Consider the following 16559-nt stretch of genomic DNA (forward strand, 5'->3'; position numbering starts at 1 on the left):
TCATAGGATATGTTAAGCCACGCGCTAACAACAATCGCAATTTTGAGGGTGTACCACGCAACCCGTGTCCTCGATGTGGTAAACATGGTCATTGGGGCAGGGATTGCAAGGCATGTTTTAATTGCAAGCAGACTGGTCATCTTAAACGGGGTTGTCCACATCTTCAGAATCCCGCAACAGCTGCTTCCTCTTCGATCGCAAATTTAATCGACACTCAGCGGGCTTGAGGTCCTCCGTGTCCGCTGAATTATTACTTGATGGCGGACCAACGAACCAGAATATAGACCTGAATATTTGTTCCTTGCAATATGACAATAGTTGGCATGCGAAGGTACTTGTAAACAATCAAACCGTTCAATTTTCTTGTAGATAGTGGTGCTATGACTACTCTGATCGACATTAACATCTTTGAGGCTATAGGTGGGAAAGAAGCACAATTAGCACCGCTCGAAGAATCTCTTGTTGCAGTGGGAGGACATGATTTATCACCACTGGGTACATTGGAAGTTGATTTGTCTATTGATTCTTTTGCATTGCGACGCACTGTTGTTGTTGCCAACCTAGGTATGTCTAATGGTATTTTGGGCATGGACTATCTCCGAGAACATGATTGCGTTCTTTACTTATCATCTGGACACATGATGATAGAGGGTCATGAAATCAAACTGTTTACTGAAAAGTCTGTACCGCGTGAATTTCATGATGTATTTGTAGGACCAGATGGTGAACTTGGCCGTACTTCAGCAGCAAAGCATAGGATCATCACAAAAGCACCACAGCCGATTCGGCAGGCTCCTCGTCGAATGGGGTGGGCGCGTAGGAAGATGGCCGAAGAAGCGGTTGATAATATGCTGGCTCAGGGTGTCATAGAACCAAGCGATTCCCCATATTCTTCTCCCATTGTCCTAGTTCCTAAAAAGGATGGTTCTACCAGATTTTGTGTGGATTTTTGATTGCTCAATGACGTCACCTACAAAGATGCATATCCCTTGCCGCGTATTGAGAATATCATCGAGTCCTTAAACGGTGCACAATGGTTCTCAACCCTTGACCTTGCAAGCGAGTATTGGCAAGTGGAGGTTGACCCTGCAGATCGCAAAAAAACAGCATTCAGCATCCCTGGCCGTGGACATTTTCACTTTGTAGTGATGCCATTCGGTTTAGCGAATGCTCCCGCAACATTCGAACGGATGATGGACAATATCCTTGGTGATCTCCTGGTGAACGGGTGTTTCAATTTTCTTGATGTTTTGGCTCATGGTAGTGATTTCTTAATGGCACTCTCAAATCTTCGGGAAGTTTTTATAAGACTTCGCCGTGCCGGTTTACGCTTGAAGCCCTCGAAATGTAAACTTTTCCGTCGAAGCACCTCTTATCTTGGTTATCTTATTTCATCTGAAGGTGTCTGTTGCGACTCTGGAAATGTTGCGGCTATAATGGAAAACGCCTAATTCTGTCAGCGATATTCGCAGTTTTCTAGGCACAGCGTACTACTACCGAAGTTTGTTCAAAATCATTCAACAATTGCTGGACCTCTTATTCGATTGACCAGGAAGAATATTTCTTTTGTATGGAGTACTGAATGTCAAAAGGCTTTTGAAACTTTGAAGCATTGTCTGACATCTGCCCCAATTCTTAGCTTTCCTCGAACAATCGGCGAATTTGTATTGGATACTGATGCTAGTGGTTTTGGAATTAGTGCGGTGTTATAAATGCAGGACGACAATGAACGTGTACTTTCTTATGTCAGTAAAACTATGTTCAAATCTCAACGTAGATACTGTGCTACACACCGTGAGCTATTAGCCGTGGTGTGGGCTGTTCGTCACTTTAGTCATTTTCTTCTCGGAAGACCGTTCAGAGTTCGCACAGATCATGCTACTCTGAAATAGTTGATCAATTTTCGTGAACCTCGAGGAATGTTGGCAAGATGGATATTAACACTTGGTGCTTATGACTTTAAGATTGAACACAGACCTGGCGTGAAACATGGCAATGCTGATGGATTGTCACGCCAAGTTCGCAAATGCAAGCGAGAAGATTGTTCTGATTGTGGTACCAATGGTGATGTGACTGTGAGTAATGTTATTGTAAGTGCAATATCAAAACAGCCCGGTCAATCATCGTCAGACGGTTCCGATTGTAATTGGCTAGATACCTACACAGATGAGCAAATTAAATCTTGGCAAAGTGAAGATCCAGATATTTCTGCTGTTTTGAAATGGAAACAACTTACTGCTCAGAAACCTGATATTCAAGAATACATGCCTGAATCAACAGTGACCAAACGTTTAATGTCGCAGTGGGACTTGATTTTTGTAGATAATGGACTTCTCTATCGTCGTTGGATTCCCGATTGTGAATCGGAGGAATCGCATATCCAATTGATTGATCCATCAAATTTAAGGCAGGATTTGTTCCATAAGCTCCATTCTTTGCGCACTGCAGGTCATCTTGGTGCTAATCGAACTTTCAAGAGTATAAGGCGCAGATTTTATTGGCCCGGTTTCAAAAGGGACATTCTCAGATGGTGCAAATTTTGCAAGTCTTGTGCTTCGACCAAGATGCTTTACGGAAGAAGACAGGGAGATCTCAAACAACTTATATCTGGAGCTCCTATGGAAAGGATTGCCATTGATTTTCTTGGACCATTGCCAGTGACTGAAAATGGCAACGAACACATTTTGGTTTTGTCAGACTATTTTTCTAAATGGATAGAATGTTTTGCTTTACCAACTCAGCGAGCGGACACCACTGCTGATGCATTGGTTACTCAATTCTTTTCGAGATTTGGGGTAACAAGAATTCTCCACTCAGATCAAGGAAGAGACTTTGAATCAAAATTATTTTCAGAAATGTGCCAATTGTACGGAATTCAAAAGACTCGAACAACTCCATATCACCCCCGTTCAGATGGACAAGTTGAACGTTTTAACAGGACTATACAACAAATGTTGAAAGCTTTTGTAAATGAGAATCGAAATGATTGGGACGATCATCTCCCATATCTTTGCATGGCATATCGCTCCACTGTACATGATAGTACAGGATATTCACCGAACAAGTTGATGCTTGGACGAGAAATCGAGATGCCTGTTGATGTTATGTTTGGCAAACCATGGTCATCTACTCATTCTTGTTACACTGAGTTTGTCGACTGGTTTTCATGTGCAACTGAAAAAGCTTTTCTTCATGCTAGGCAACATCTGAATGCTGCCGCAACCAGACAAAAGCGAAATTTTGATCTGGGTGTTAAACCCATTACTTTCCAGAGAGATGAATTGGTGTGGTACTATTATCCACCTAAGCATCGCAAGCTGAGTATTCCTTGGATTGGACCTTATCAAATTGTGGATCGTTTACCTAATCACTTGTATAGGATTCAGAAGAATTCGGGAACACGTTCTCGAATTGTACATGTTGACAAACTGAGACCTTACCTTCATGAAGATGAAGAAGACAATGATATTGATTTAACTGGATTTGACATTTTACCTGATGTGGAACCTATTATGGAAAAGGATGAGCAGATTGCTCGTGATATATTTGAAAAATTACCTTTCTCTTCAAGGCCGGACACTGTACCACAAGAGGTTACAGTTGATGCGAACTCTGATGAAGGACAACGTACAAGGCGAAGGCCTAGATATTTGGATGATTACATTTGATTTCACTGTGATAATGCTTTTAACAATTGATTGTTTTGATTTTAGATAGACATTTCGTTTGCGTGTACAGTTCTTCACATTTTTACGGATTTTCAATTTTGAAGATGGAAAATTCCTTTGTAATTTCCCATCTGGAAAAGGGGGAGTAATGAGACGACCACGTCTATAACTGTTTTATTCTGTATGCCCATATTTATTCTTACCACTTGAGTCATTAGTGAGCAGCTGGGTATCTTTCCTTTTTAGCTGGTTTGTCAGAGCGTAAATATATACTACTACTAGATGTCCAACTCCGCTCGCCGGATAATAAACAAACAAAGGCGATGTTGCACCTCCAAGTGGCGAACGTCACGGTTGGTTTTGTTCAGACTAGATGCTTAACGACGACGACGCTCCTGCATCACAGCTCGAAAACTAGCCCTGTTCATTGATGACTGATCGAAGGATTTGCTGAAGGACGAAGAAATTCGATAAAAATGAACAAATAATTGTGAAAATGAAGACACAGTCTGTCTTGCAAATCACCAGGATGATGTGACAACTTCCTTGTCGAAAGAAAGCAAGGCATCAAAAAAGCGATGCATTGCAAAAAATGTCAGTCAGATGTAGGTAAAGTGGTGACGAAAATGAATACTTTGCACTTTATATAAAAAAAAAAAACGCTCAGTAGCACAGCATTTTGGTCTCACTCCATCTCAAGTATTGTAGCTTTCACAGAAGTTTTTTCTCCACTTGACCTATAATCAGGGCTGCCACAACGTCCTTATTTTTAGAATTTGTCCTTATTTTGAAGGTCTTTGTTTTAGGAAAGGTTTTTGTCCCTATTTCTAAGAAACATCCTTATTTTGACGTGTGTCCTTATTTTTAACCTTATAAATGAATATACCAGTAAATTAAACTTTGAATTTAGTTTAGATCTGGAACTTCATAAGAGATAAAAATGAGTAAACGTAAAATATTTGCTGTGATGAATATGAGAAAGAATTCAACGGCGTCGCACGAAACGAAGGGCCAGTGATTTGCGCACTGCAGCTTTTGTGAACGTGACAACAATCTAGAATGGATAGGTAGAGCAGCAATTTCTGTTTCTGTTTCTGTTTCTGTCAGAAACACAAGGCTCTGCTCAAGAAATTAATCAAACCAATCAAAAATTACTTTTTTAAGAGTCAATGATTATACAAAGGCTATCTCAACACATGCAAGCAGCTGAAATTTATTTCCATCATCACATCATTGAACATCCGACACTTGATATAAAAGAAAAATATTTTCAAATCATTCATGAGCGAATACCTATTAAACAATGTAACTGAATGTCAAGGTGTAACAACACTACTTGAGAAAGTATTCAAAAAATTTTGAGCAAATGTATACGCAAAGTACTGCAGCCAAAATAATAACAACAAGATGGACAATAGGAATCATGGAATACGAAACCAATTGAAGAAACACAGCAGCTAGAAGAAGATTAAGATGTATGTGATTACAGTCAAGTTTCCGTACTCCTGAAGTATGCGTACCAAGAAAGGAGGACACCGGAACGTAGTATGTGTACCACGTTAGGGTTAGGCCAAAATGTTCTTATTTTAGTTCTATTACGAGTTCAGGGACTAACCAAGTGAGTTTCGTAGTATTTGTACCTAAAAGTATGGCCTAACCTGGTACACATACTATGTTCCGTTGTCCGTCATCTTGGTACCGGTACACGTATTTCTGGAGTACCCAAGTTTTTTTCTCAATAATCCATAGGAATACAAATTATTATTTTAATTACTAATGTGAATAAACACTGAATATCAAGTTATATTAATAGTGGTATTGATGTTGTTTAAGGCTTTGTGAGTGGTTCTTAGCTGGAGTAAAAAGGCAATTTAGGTTCTATCACGTGGACATTGCTACATATTTCTTTTTCTTTGCTGCTTTTCAATCAACTGGAGCACCGATGGATTCCCAGCCCCGCGACCTGTAATCTTTTAAACTGAAAATCTTTTGGCGATTCATTCAATATTTAGAGTGAGGCCCTAAGGGCATAGCTGAAGATTTTGAAGGGGGGGTCTGAAATCTTTAATTGACAAGTTAGACCAAAACACCTAGCAGGTCTGATCGCAAATGTTAGTTTATAATAGTCCCGATGGTCTAACTCTAAAAAGTGTTTCACGCCACGAAAAATTTATATGTATGATATAGTAGAACAATTTAGAAGACTTTTATCTCACACTTGGAGGGGGGTTTGACAGATGTTTGGTCTAATATGGTATACCACATGTTGAAGGTACCAGTATTTGAAGCCCTTCATACGCTGGAGAAGCAATGAAATGTTGTTGTTTTTTAAATATGACTACAGAATGTGTTGCATGTAGCTGTATAGCATTTATTTTGTTAAGAAATCCTAATCGAGCTAATCACCTGTTGTAGACTTCCAGTGTGTAAAATAATTTATGAATTTTTTGCTGATTTACTGCAGTCTTTCGTCTCCAGATGTTTCAGAGAGTAGTAGTAGATTTCCGTTTTTGAGGGAAGACACGTCAGTAGTGCTGTTGCATATGTCAAAAAAGATATTTTGCAGTTTGCAAAACTTGGCGTTGCTTCAAATTCAGACATCTCCGAAATCCTAGCAACAGATGCAGGAAGAACCTACGAAGAAAAATTTCCCCTGTTATTAATGACCTGAATACTGTTGGTAATTTTAGAAATAATATTCATGATCCAAGTATTTAAATGCTCAATAGAAGATAGATCTAATAGGAAAATACAAATGAATTAATACCCAAAACAATTCTTTGTGCTATACCTGTGCTTAATATCTAACAGACATTTTTATCAAGCTATTGAGTTAAACATGTTGGTCTGTTAGTTTACATGGCTGTTTCAAATGTTTTTCAGACATATTTTCATAAATTCCCTCTAGATGTGTTTCCATGCCAAAACCCCATCTGGTGACAGCAAATCATTCTTCAAAAGTGAGTTTCGAGACGTCTGCAAAAATTTATATTTTAGTTACGATATTTTGAAATAAATTGCCCACAACGATTGAACCTTGTCTACCATCTAAGCATGTATGTGTTTATATATAAGTATAACAGCCATTTCGACAAAGTATTATTTGAAACAAAAATGTAAATACCCCACAAAACGAATTGGAATTAATAAAATGTAACGGTTCCAGGAGAAATATTAATGCATTCAATAAATGTGGTGGATTTTGCAGTAGCAAAAAAGTTATTGCTATTGATCACAAATCAATAATTTAAAAACACTCGACAAAATAATTCAAAACTTTTTGGCACATCTAAAATTATAAATATATATATATGTTGAAGCCACGTTTAGATAATGGCAATAATAGGTATCCAATCTATGTGAAAAAGGTTATTAGTACCAGCCTGAAATCAAGCAAAATTGATTATCATGGCAAATGGAAAACACCTCTTATGTTGTAATATGCTGCTGGTGACTTCGTATACAATGACAGAATGAGTTTGGGAAAAAACTATCAAGATCAGTAGAACTCCATCATAAAACACTAATCAATTGAAGTTAAAATATGTGTGTTTAATTTATTTTTTTCATACAGACGTCACAATTTCAATCACCCATCAGTCAATTTATATTCTTGCTTACTGCTTTGATCACACAGCATACATCCTCACACTGCAACTTTTTTATGATCCTAAAATACACATATCTCTTATCAAAATTTACATTCCTTGACAACCCATTACTGTATTGGGTACCTATAAGAAAATTTACAAATTATTATTTTTTATGCTAAACAATCGTAGCACAAAGCGGCTCTCTACTAGACTACATCTACTCATGGGAGCTTTAAAGTGAATTTAAATCTTACTGTCAATGTGCTTTCGAGTGCTGAACTGGTCCTAGGGCCTTCCCACTCAATTGATTGTTCCTCTATTTTGTTTTGTTATCTGCATTCTATCAGTTCTATAGTCAAGTATATCGTGTAATAATCCATGTGCACAACAACTTGAATATATATATATATTTTTTTAATGGGATAATATAATAAAATATAACCAAAAGTATATAACCATTCGAGCAATCATAAGATGAAAAATCCAATTTCATTTTTCATATGTTCATTCCATCAGTGTTTGAGGACGAGGTGTTGATCGCATCGGCATACAATTCATCAATTTTTAGTTTATTGAATTATATTATGTACAATAAAAGTAAAAAATTAAATATATTAGACATGTTCATTTTTATACATACTAAATTTATACACACTTGATTTAGAGTTCAAATACAATTCCTTAGTATTTCAAATTCTCTGACAAAATTTGGTGATTTTCTATTTTTTTCATGTTGAGTCTGGAAGTGATTGCAGTTTTTATTTGTTTGATAACTACTAAGTGCTGATTAGGGGGACTACCTTCGAATATAAAAGAATTTTTTTGTATCCATTTTATATCTAGTGATTGAAATTAAATAAACAATAATATCTAAATCTCGTCTTGTAATGTTGGAATGTAACAAATAGCTTAAATCCAATAAAACACAAGATTCATAATCTTTAAAACGTCTGGCATTATTTAATTTCCTAACAATATTTTCCATAAAATCAAAAACATAATCAAAATATTCACAACTCATAAATAGATGGCTAACAAATTCTGGTTCTTTTCCATATAACACACACATATCATTTCCTGCAATATTTCTTATTCCAGGTTTTGATGTTACTGGTAAAATATCCCACATTAACTTGAAATTAAAGGTTTTCATATAGTTTGCCAGAATATTATTATGAATATTCTCACATGCAATATTTAAATTACAATTGCGTAGAAAAATTAATCTATCCCCAGTAATAGAAATAACAATTTTTTTCATAAATAGTTTTATGCATACCTTCTTTTATATCTGTACTACTTACAGACTTATGTCATGTTTCCTCAAAAATTCTAATATTAATCTATAGCCTACTCACTTTGAGGACAAAATCTATGTAAACATGTATTTTTAGTTCTAATCCCCCAAAATGTACTAAGTTGTTGTCCAATATTGTATTCAACAAAGGACATACAAATATGATTGTACCGGTAGTCCTCATTATAATCAGATTCTCTAGCTTCATAATAATCCAAGACACTAATTACTGAATTATGTACTTGCACATTGTAAAAATGGGTATGTTAATAATATCATAACTCCCCAACTTTTTTGGTTTGCACAAATTCCCTATTTTCAGTATGCTTCTTCCATTGAATACAAATTTTTCCACCATGTCATTCACCCTTGAGACGCGAGACAGCGCCGTCAAAACACAGAAGGCGCAGGATGATTTTCGAAGCTCAATAATAATCTGTCAGAACCAAGTCAAGCGTGTCGGAAATTCAACACCGGGACCAAATTTCCGGGTTACACGGAGTTGGTCAGAGTATATAAGTATAAGTTTATTTCGACTCCATAATCAGCAAAACAATAAAATGAATGGTAAAAATAAATAAATAAAAACTGATTATGAAATCAGGAGAGCGATCAAAACCTTAGATAAGGTTTAAAACGTACAGAATGTATATAAGATGGAAGGTTTCGCCAAGAAGATGTGGTACGTGTTCACTCACCTAAAATAATTGAAATATTTCACACACGCTCACACGCACCCACACACACAACCATATAGAAGTTATTAAGTAAAGGGAACATGAAAAATTACATACTGGTAGGTAATAAAAAATAAATTACTTGCCACACCATATTAATAAATTTATCCTGATTGCCACTGCCAAATTGATTAATTTTATAAATGGGAGTGAACAGTAAAGATAAACTTTTATAAAAAAATATATTGTCAATCTGATTATAGATGGAGTCAAATGCCAAAATGCCCAACCAAAGTTGCCAGAATTGGGTGCATGAAGAGGTGGGCTAGACCACTTCATTGCCCAAACTAGAGCCTATTATTGCCAAATTATAGTTCAGACTGTAATAAGTATTTAAATCTATCAGTAACTTTATGTAAGTATGTATGTAATTATAATTAATTAAGGTAGAAAGACAGGGTATAGGAATATGTTGGTTGCTAAGGTTATAAGGTTTTTTTTTTCATTCTTAGATATTGACTTCTGCAAGGATAAAGGAATTAGGAATAAAGGAATTAGTATTGTTATTTCACAGGATCATTTCTTCATTTAATTATTGTGGCGTAATAGATGTCAATTCAAGTTTATCGTGGATGAGACATCAGCCTGCGAATTTTGTTGTTGTAGACACCATTTATATTCAATAAACTAGCCATTGTATTGATCATCACAGAACGACCTGAAAAACAGAAAATAAATCTGCGAGTAGGATATTCAAGGGTTACATATTTGGAAACAGCACTACCCTACACTTTTGTTTAGAATTAATTATTATTTCGAGTAGTTATTGATTATTAGTTATCTATCTATAAAACGCTAGTTCAAAGACCAGAGTTGAAATATGGTTGGGACACAGGGTGAATTCCTCGCAAACCATGCAGAAACTCTCAAACCACACTGACCATTCGTATGTTGGCCTTCACATTAACTTCACAGCAGAACCTCAACCTAGGATAAAATTTTGTATACACACAAAACAAATCATAGAATACCACAACAAATTAAAACGAAGGGGAGAATCCAATATATCTCCACTGGTCACCTAATTACAATAATAGGTACAGGAGCTAAACTATACGGTCTACAACCCTCATAAGGTATCACACCATCCATATAGAAACAAAGACCATGCATGTGTAATGTCAAAAATCCAACGTTAAGCAAAAAGGGAACATGCGCATGCAGATGTCAGAGTGTAAACAGCCATTTGAAAAATAAATAAAATAATTTGCTGTGCATGCTACAGAACCCGACACACCAACATTAGATGTAGAACAGGTGGAGAGAGATTAACTGCCGGCTCAACAACAATCAGCAGCTGCAGGGGCAATAGCAATATTGTAGCTGTTTAATATTTTCATGAAAATAAGTATGTGCAAGTGAAGAGTGTCCCAACTTTCTATCATGGTCATTCATGAAGGTTCAATATTTTTTGTGTCCGAGCTATCAAAACGTTGTAGCTAATTACATACGGAAGAGTATATATATCAGTGTGGTTGTGGAAAAATAACTTTTAATATTTGGATACCAAGTACGACTTAACTTGTTTCTGAAATGATTTTTTGGATTTTAATGACTTCAAATTCAAGGGGAGAGAGTTCCATAGCTTAGGTCCATTATAGCATGTGGCATGCTGGCTCACAGATTTACTCATAAACGGTATAAATAAATTGGAATTACTTCTTCGATTGGAGGTGGTTTTGGTTAGTATGTCGTCAAAGCAGTTTGACAATGAATTGTCATGAAAATCATAAACTAATGATAATACTTCAAATTTCATTATGTCTTCAACCTTGAGTATATTTAGCGATTTATAGAGATGATTCACGTTTTCACGTTTACTTTTCCTAAAGACAATTCTTAGAAAATTATTACAAATGCTTTGCAATTTCGAGACAAGTGTTTTATTACCATGGAGCCAGACTGAGCTACAATATCGGATATGACTTAGTAGTAGAGATTGAAACATTGCTAGTAAAGTTGATTGATTAGCGCACTGGGATACTTTGGCAGCAACTGCCAAGTTCCTTTTTGTTTTACCAATAACATGCGACATTTGTGATTTCCATGACAGATTTTCATCAAAGATAACTCCTAGAAATTTTATTTCTTTCACTCTTTCAATTTCATTGTCATTGAGCAGTAGTGGTTTTGAACAACTCACACTTTTATGCTTGCTTGGGTGGAATAATACAAATTTAGTTTTGTTAGCATTAAGAGATAATTTGTTAACCAACATCCAGCTATGAATGTTGGTTAGTTCTTGGTTTGCAACTGTGAGTAGATCTTCAAGGTTTTTCCCACGAAGAATAAAGTCAGTGTCATCAGCAAACATGATCGACTCAGAGGATTTCAGACACCTGGACATGTCATTAATGTAAGCTAGAAAAAATAATGGGCCAAGTAAAGATCCTTGTGGAACTCCGTGCTTCATGACACAAATATTTGTAGAGAATGAGTTGTCATATTGCACAATTTGTTTCCTGTCTTGCAGGTAGCTCCTGATCCAATTGAATGGAACGCCTCTAATTCCATAGTGATAGAGCTTACTTAAAAGGATGGAATGGTCAATGGTGTCGAAAGCTTTTGAAATATCAAGAAATATTCCAATTGCATGTTGTTTGCTTTCAAAGGCCTTGGTCAGTTTGTGTACCAAAACATTAGCAGCCATAGCAGTGGAGTGATGCTTGCGGAAACTAAATTGATGAGAGTGGAAAACATTGTTAGTTTCAAAGAAGTTTGACATTCTACTATACATTATTTTCTCAAGAATCTTAGAAAATGATGGTAAAAGACTAATAGGTCTATAATTTCCAAGATCTGAAACACTACCCTTTTTAAATAGAGGAAGAACTTTAGATGTCTTGAAGCTTTCAATGAATAATCCACTAGATAGTGAAGATTAAATATATATGTCAGGATGTCAATGATATGTTCTGGAACGTGTTTCAATACTTTGAATGGAATACCATCAATTCCAAAACTTGACTTGGGCTTCATTTCGCGTATAATATTTTTCATTTCTAATAATGTAGTTGGCCTTAAAAACATGGATGAGGATTCTTGCTTTCCAAAATATGAAATGTAATTTTTGTCGCAGCCAGCTGGTTGTGGCATACAGTCGAGCAGGGTTTGTGCCACTTGGGAAAAGTGTTCATTAAATTTATTTGCAATTTGTGTATTACTGCAATCGAGTCCAATCAAAGGACAAGAACCTGTTTTATTTTTACCAATAAGTTCATTAATTGTTTTCCACACTGCCTTGATGTTACCTTTGTGAGAGGCAAATTTAGATTTGTAATAATTTGATTTCTTTTTGTAGAGCAGTCGAGTATAAAGGTTCCTGCATTCATTGAACTGTAATTTGTGCTTGTCATTTATGTTTTTATTGTTTATTAATTTCTTATAAAGTTTTTGTTTGACTTTGTTTAGTTTACGTAACTCAGTATCATACCAAGGTTTGTTTGATCTGTTTGTTTGTTTTTTGTAAGGAAAAGATTGAGAGTAAGCAGTAGAGAATTTTTCAAAACATTTTCAAAGCAATTGTTGGGATCCTGGATGCTGCTGAAGTCATCAATATCAATAGAATTCAGTTCGTTCATAAAAGTATTCAAGTTGGACGAAGTAAACTGGCGGTAAAGCGTTTCAATTCTGTTCTGAATTTGCTTTTCTAGAAGAGAGCATTGTACAATTGGCCGATGATCAGAAACACATTCTGCTAAAACAGCACTATTAACTTTTTTATCATATACGTTTGTCCAAATGTGGTCTATACAGGTAGCAGAACTTGAAGTTATCCTGGTGGGGCAGTTTATCAGAGAATAATAGGCCAGGTTGTGCATAATATCAACAAATAGGCTGGTATTCATATTGGACTCATCAATAAGATTATAGTTGAAGTCACCCATTATATAATTATAATTCAACTTGTTCATCTTTGAGAGAACTTGGAACAAGAGATTCCGAAAGTTAGCATTGTTCAATTCATCAGTTAGTGGTGATCTATAAATAGTACCGCAGATTATTGTTTTATTTTCCAATAATATGTCAATAAATATAGATTCGAAAACCTTTTCACACATTATAGTAATATCCTTGCGGACAATGTATTTCAAATCATTTCGAATGTAGAGACCAACACCACCACCTCGGTGATGAGATCTACTGTTAGTGATAAAAACATAGCCATCCAATGTATTGAAATGGCCAGTTGTACCAGATACAATCCATGTTTCATTTACAGCAATTACATGAGGCTTACAATTCAGTGAATTCACTAGTGCTTCAAATTTTGTGTAGTTTTTGAAAGAGGCTAAAGATCTGATATTGAGCGAAAGAGTCATGAATCGATTTAGTTTAAAACTATCATTGAATTTGAGGTCATTGACATCACTAGAGCAAATATACTGATTTGAGCTGTTGTACATGAAAACAATGTTTATGTTGTTGAATTCATCATTGTCAGTATTGGCTGACTCAAGAAACATTTGGTTTAGGTATTCAGGATCAAGAATTTTAGTAAGTGCCTGGGCTTCAGCTTTTTCTGAATGAAGGGAAGTACATGATTCTAATAATTCAGAATCAGAGAGAGAAGAGAATGGTATGCAATCTTTTTCACAAAAGAAACAGCACCAAGGCATATCATCAGCTTCAGATTGCAGGTTTTCGGTTCCATTACATTTGAACCCACGTACATTTGAACCCATGACAATTGCACCTGTATGCTATTGCACATATGGATTTTTTTTTGTTTCACGGACAGTTAAACCCATACTGACCCTAACCCATGGGTTTTAGCACCCGCATATAGATTGAACCCGTGGATATACGCATGGGTTCAAATGTACATGGGTTCAAATGTACGGTCACCCAGGTTTTCATACTGCTGGTTCGAGATATTGGTGCATTTTAGATGTATCCAATGTGAGCAAATGTTGCAAAAAATAGCTTTCTGATTAGTTCGGACTGATTTGTGGCAATTTCTACAGGGATATTTTAAATTATGTTTCATGGTGGTGGCAAAGTAATGAAATAAAAAAATAAAAAAAGTATAGTAAAGTAAGACAAAATCTAAAATACAAAGCTTGAATACAAAGTTTCCAGGTGCAGAACTTATGGTTAAATAAGTACTAGCCTAATTAGCATAAGGAAAATAAGGGTGAAAATAAATTGAGTTAAATTAAATTATATTATCAACCCTGTGCTAAAGGCCACCACTATACCAATGAGACCAAGTTGCAAACAGTGTGCCTATTTGCTAGGTCCCATTGGGCGAGCAGCAGCCCTGGAGTACAGGGGACGAGAGAGAGTAGTGATATCATTTAAACAAGATATAACTCGCCTTCTGTCCAAGTAAGCGTATATAGTCCCATTCATTGTCGACACCTTGTGCTTCCCGAATGCTTCCTTGGCAGCGGCGAGGAGCTTGAGCCTATTCCGGGTCAAGGACTCCGTGATGGACAAACCGCTGCCTTTTAGATCTTTCTTCCTACCATATATTAAATTTTTTGTCGATCTTCGGACAAATTTAATAATGATGGGGTTCTTCGGGGACTAGGATCGCAAATTATGGGTTATATCAATATCCGTGTTAACAATAGGCTGGTCAAGATTGAAATTATTGTTCAGGGTGTTAACAACAAAGTCTTTAAACTTGTAGTACTCAGATTCTGGAACCGATTTGCAGCCATGAAGAACAACACAGTACCTCCTCCGGCTGTACTGTTCCTGATCATCTTGCTGTTTTTCACATAACTCCAGTCTTTTTATATTCTCCTCGATCTCAAGAGAGATTTGAGCCACATCATGCTGGAACTTCTTAACAGCTTCAGACTTGTTGCCATGGTCTTCAGTGGCAGACAGTTCATCTGAGCGTTGCATGAGCGCTTTTTGGTTGGCCTGGGGGAATGTAACAGCAGCCAGAATCTGGTTATGAACTTCGGTATTCATATTGATTTTCCGTGGAGTTTCGAGTTGAACAGGTAATTATTTCAGCAGAATCCAATGTAGTATTATAGTTAGAAAGGTATATTCCGTTTGTTGATATAATCGAAGGAAGCAGGCTTAAGTTAACCAAAGATTAAACTATCATCTGCAAACTTAATCAAATAGCAAATAATCAGTGCCGGCAGTGTGGAATTTCCTGTGTTTTAGTGCCGTTAATCTGTGCAATTCTTGTTGTAAAATGATATTAGTAGTACAGGTTAACTGTTTCCCCAGTTTGGCATAGTTCTGTTCACTGGTTAGCTTGTATTTAACGTTTCCGTAACTAGTCTACTTTCGCAGTTTATTCCCTGTGCGATTTCCATATTTCTATGCGAATTACCAGGTATATTGAGTGTTTCTAGGTATGTTTTAGGGTTAGTTCGGATACCAATAATTTATACTATCCGGATATATCCGGGTATTTCACCTATCCGGTTAACCGGATAGTTACTGCTAATTTCAGAGAACCGATTTCACAAGATTTTTGCGGCGAATTGACTAAAAACCACCACACAGCTCTATTGTAAATACGTACATATGTATTATTTAGTTTGAATAAAAATGATTGTGCATTTTGATGTTGCATGTGTCAATAAATAAAAAAATTTAAGCTCTGTAATCGTACAGAAGTACAGCTGAATGATATAATGAAACATTTTTTTAAATACTGTGTACTAATTGTCTTTCCCTCGACTGCTAAGTTATTTTCTCATATTCAAATCCTATGTAAAAATTTATAATATTCTTTTATTTATTGTTAAATTTTTTGGAAGTTTTTTTTGTGTCTAGAGCATATTTTCTTTAAATTTTGACTCGTTCTAAATTTTGGTGTCGCAGACTCACGATGACCATTTCTTTAAGTTCAATTAGTTTAGAATAGATTTATTTCGGCTGGTATAGACTATAGAGGATTTGCACGAGTCACGTGACCTTGTTTACTGGACGGCAATAAAACAAAAACGTCCATTTGGCTCCTGTCAGTTGCAAGTCTGATTATACGTTTCCGTTTTGTTTGGCTGTTGAAAATGGTTATTTCGTATTGTTCCGCTGGCTGTACGTATACTATAGGTACCGGAACGGAACGATACGGAACGCCAACGGAACAATACGAAATAACCATTTTCAACAGCCAAACAAAACGGAAACGTATAATCCGACTTGCAACTGACAGGAGCCAAATGGACGTTTTTGTTTTATTGCCGTCCAGTAAACAAAGTCACGTGACCCGTGCAAGTCCTCTATATCTATTGATTCGGTTGATACATGGAAATTTGAAAAACATATATACCAAAGTTGAAAG

At 36.1% G+C, this 16559-nt stretch overlaps 1 long non-coding RNA gene across 1 annotated transcript; it reads right to left on the bottom strand.

Moving 5' to 3' along the window:
- Positions 1–4888: 4888 nt before the first annotated feature.
- Positions 4889–8916, bottom strand: LOC144431985 (uncharacterized). The gene is made up of 4 exons (XR_013480337.1): positions 7516–8916; positions 6460–6644; positions 6075–6302; positions 4889–5631 (listed from the first exon to the last, which is right to left on the bottom strand). It is a non-coding gene; the product is annotated as an uncharacterized LOC144431985 (long non-coding RNA).
- Between the last annotated feature and the right edge of the window lie 7643 nt (positions 8917–16559).

Source organism: Styela clava, chromosome 14 (assembly GCF_964204865.1).
Source record: "Styela clava chromosome 14, kaStyClav1.hap1.2, whole genome shotgun sequence".
Taxonomy (NCBI): domain Eukaryota; kingdom Metazoa; phylum Chordata; class Ascidiacea; order Stolidobranchia; family Styelidae; genus Styela; species Styela clava.